Raw genomic sequence first — 4494 nt, 5'->3', positions numbered from 1 at the left:
GGCTCTCGCATGCTGCCTCACAGATTGCGACATGCCGTGTTTAAGTTGGTGTGCTACATTTGAAATGGAGAAGCGCGCGCGCCTTCACAGAGCCAACAGCGAACCGAAACCGGATTAAAGGGACACTCCACTTTTTTTGGGAAATAGGCTCGTTTTACAACTCCCCCAGAGTTAAACATTTGAGTTTTACCGTTTTCAAATCCATTCAGCCGAGTTTCTGATATTTAGAAGAATGTCAGTAACCAGACAGTTTCTGGTCTCATTGACTTCCATAGTAGGAAAAAAATATATACTATGGAAGTCAATGAGACCAGAAACTGTCTGGTTACTGATATTCTTCTAAATATCAGAAACTCGGCTGAATGGATTCGAAAACGGTAAAACTCAACTGTTTAACTCTGGGGAAGTTGTAAAATGAGCCTATTTCCAAAAAAGTGGAGTATCCCTTTAACATGTTCATGGATTAATAACTTAAATTCTGCTCTGTAACATACACAACTATACTGCCAGAGGGGACTGCGACACATCGTCATGTGAACAACTTTTGGTACCGGTTTTGACATTTTCTCACTAAATAAATTATTGTGATTAAACGTGTATGTCTGTTGTTTTTCTTTATAATTGTAGTTACGTAACGTTAGTTTTAAGAAATGGTTAGGTTTAGGGGTAGGATTAGTGGCTCAAACTATCTTTTAATGCTAACGTTATATTGTTAGCCTAATAAAACTGCCATTTCCCTACACACGTCCATTACTTTTTATCCTTTTAATATTGTCTATAAAATGGGTATGTTTAGGTGTGGGAGTAGGGTTAAGGGATCTTACATTTATAATCTATAAAATGTTCTACCGTGTTTTCATATTGCAGTTCCATAAATACTGTGAGCCAAAATGTTGAGAAAAATGAAGCTATTTCCCTTTTATGCAGTACTCTGGGACATTTTGCTGTTTAAATAATTTAAAAAAAAGTCTATTTTTCACTTTTTCTGTCTAGTAAACAGTAGTTAAAGTCTTGACTCTAGAAGGTAAAATGTCTTGAATCTAGAACAGTATTACTTTTCTTGAGCTTACAATAAGGTAAATACACTTGAGATGATGACAGGATGGTAAATTATGGCTTATTATGGCAAAAGAGCACTGCCTAATACGAGTCAGGAATGCTAACTTCAAGACATTTTGTCTCAAAATGCCAGTTTCCAATCTTATTTCAAGTTGGTGGTGACTTAAATCTAGAACAGTGTAACAAAACTAAAAATTAGTTAAATACACTTGAAACAAACAGGATGACTATAAAAAAAATCTACTTTTGAGGGGAAAATACTATTTTTGAGCATGACAAGCTTATTATGAGACACAAAACATCACAATACTAGTAAAATATAGCTAAAAATTAGTTTTCCCAGCTAATTTCAAGATCATTCATATATTGTAAGGCTTAAATATAATGTCTTATTTCAAGAAATCTTACCAAGAGAATTTTCACTTGTTCCATTGGCAGATTTTTTTGCTTATTACAAGCAAAAATATCTTGAATTAAAATTTTTTTTGCTTATTTTTGGAGTGGCCTTTTTTCCAAGCATGATCAATTAAGGAAAAACATTTTATTTTTGATTGAATATTACTGGATCAAAGCACAAAAGGAAAATAAATACGGCCTCAATTGGGAACTTCTTAAACATGAAATTAGCAAGTGTGCTAGGAATTTTGGCAGCCTTCTAGCTAAACGTAAAAGACTTGAAGAAGAGACTGTCCTTTCCAAAATAATGACTATCTGGGAAAATGCAGGATGGTTTGTCAGAAGCTGAATTGGCAGAATTTATTGATCAGCAAACTCAGTTAGACTCAGTGTATAAGAATAAGGCGGAGGGTGCTTTTATTCACTCTAGAAGAAGGTGGCTAGAACAAGGAGAACAAAGTACTGCATATTTCTTCAGAATGGAAAATAAATTTAACTATTAATTCTTTAAATTTAAATGGTAAGGTTATTTCTGATCCTAAGGACATCGGCACATTTTATGCAAACTTCTACTCAAATCTTTACAGCTCTAAATATTGCAAAGACTCAGCTTTGTCTTTTTTCCAGTCTTTGAAAGATGTTAGGACATTATCTAATGAAGATAAGAGCACCTGCGATCGTGATTTATCCATTGATGAAATAGAGTCTATTGAAGCTCTTAAGAACAATAAGTCTTCGGGCACAGATGGGCTGACAGCCGAATTGTACAAACGTTTTGCTTTAGAGTTAGCACCTTTCCTGCTTGAAACTTATTTGGAGAGTATTGCGTCTGAGACACTTCCACCTACTTTATCACAGGGATTACTTACTTTAATACCTAAACCTAAGAAAGACATTCTTTTGATTGATAACTGGCGTCCAATCTGCTTGTTAAACTGTGATTATAAGATATTAGCTTTGGTACTCGCCAAAAGACTTAAACGGGTTCTGGGTACGATAATAGACGAAACTCAGCCAGGTTTCATCCCAAAGAGGCATATTGCTAACAATATACGCCTTGTTTTAGATTTGTTGGACTATGATGAACTGATTAGGGATGAAAGTTTTATTATTTTTTTAGATTTTTATAAAGCCTTTGATTCCCTTGAACATGAATTTATTTTGCAGTCCCTGTATGAATTTGGTTTTGGTGATTTCTTTTGCAAAACTGTCAGAACGTTATACAAAAATGGAAACTGCTCAATTAATCTGAAATCTGGCACTTCTCCAAGGTTTAATGTATTTAAAGGGTTCGCCAAGGTTGCCCCGTATCGCCTTATTTGTTCTTGATGGCCGCTCAACTCCTTACTACTTCCCTGTTGAATAGTCAATTACAAGGGGTTAATATAGCAGATAAACACATTATTATAACTCAGTTAGCTGATGATACCACACTCTTTTTAAAAAACGACTTGCAGATCCCTATTGCTCTTGATCTTATCAAAGTGTTCTCAAAAGCTTCTGGTCTTTCTCTGAATTTAGATAAATGTGAACTTCTTCCCTTAAAGTCTTGTTCTGCTCCATTCCTGCACAATATTCCTGTTAAGTCTCAAGTGAATTATTTGGGTGTTACAGTTTGTAAAGATGTCAATGCGAGATGGAATTTAAACTATGATCCAGTAATTACTAAAGCTAAGGAAAAGTTAAATTCCTGGCTCCAAAGAGACTCTCCTCGCCAAAGCGGAGGGTGTTTCTAGATTGACCTACCCTGCTCTTTCTCTTCATGTGGACAAGAAAATTTGTGTAGAGGTTGATAAAATGCTTTTTGAATTTTTATGGAAACACAAGAGACATTACACCAAAAAATCTGTTGTCATAAATAGCTTTGAACATGGCGTTTTTAACTTTCTTGATTTTGCTTCTTCAAACAATACGTTTAAAATCAATTGGTTGAGGCAGTTCTTGAATGATTCTGATTCAATGGAATGCTATTCCCAGTTATATTTTTTCTAAAGTTGGTGGTCTCCCCTTTCTGTTAGTATGTAATTATAATATCTCTAAATTGCCCGTCAAATTGTCAAATTTCCATAAGCAGGTGCTTTTGGCCTGGCACTTGATTTACAAACATAATTTTAGTCCCCACAGGTATTTTATTAGGAATAACCATGATATCCGATATAAAAATAAAACACTTTTCTTTTCAGATTGGTTTAATACCAATATTCTTTTGGTTTTTCAACTTGTAAATTCAAATGGTCATTTGTTTTCTTATTCTGAATTCTTAACTAAATATTGTATTCCTGTCACCCCACGAGACTTTGGCATGATGGATGCCATCCCTAGTGGAGCTACTGCACTTTTGAAAAACTCAGCTGATTCTTTACTCTCTTGTACCTCTTGGATACATCCTTGCGAGACAGCAATAGGGAAGATCTGTTTTTTATCTAGTCCCTCTCTTAGGAATAGAAAGATTAGACAAGTTTTTTTCAGAATGATATTATTACTGTCCCTTCTGTAATATCATATTGGAGTAATTGTTTTAATGATATTCCTTGGAAGAAAGTGTGGTCTCTATCCAACAAATATTTAAAGGTCCCGTATTATGCCCCTTTTCACAAGATGTAAAATAAGTCTGATGTCCCCAGAGTGTGTATGTGAAGTTTCAGCTCAAAATACCCAACAGATCATTTTTTACAGCATGTTTAAATTGACATTTTTTGGGGCTCAGAAAAACGCGCTGTTTTAGTGTGTGCCCTTTAAATGCAAATGAGTTGCTGCTGGACGATCCAGGGGGCGGAGCTTCATGAGCTCGCGTTCAGTCTCTCAGGAAAATTTCAGCTCACGGAATGATGATAATATCAGAAACTCTCAGTAACGGTGTTCAGTTCGAGTCGGACAATAATGCCTACAGAGTCAGAGTGCTGTATAGAGATGAAACAGGTACAGTTTAGTAGTTTAATTACGGTTATTATAACGTATTTGTCATCTGCTTGTATGTATCCATTATTTATTAATAGCCTACAAGTCTGCTGTCTGAATGATGATCAAACATATACTGAT

The sequence above is a fragment of the Squalius cephalus genome (assembly GCF_949319135.1).
Source record: "Squalius cephalus genome assembly, chromosome: 14".
Classification (NCBI taxonomy): Eukaryota; Metazoa; Chordata; class Actinopteri; order Cypriniformes; family Leuciscidae; genus Squalius; species Squalius cephalus.
This window is presented reverse-complemented; position numbering follows the sequence as displayed.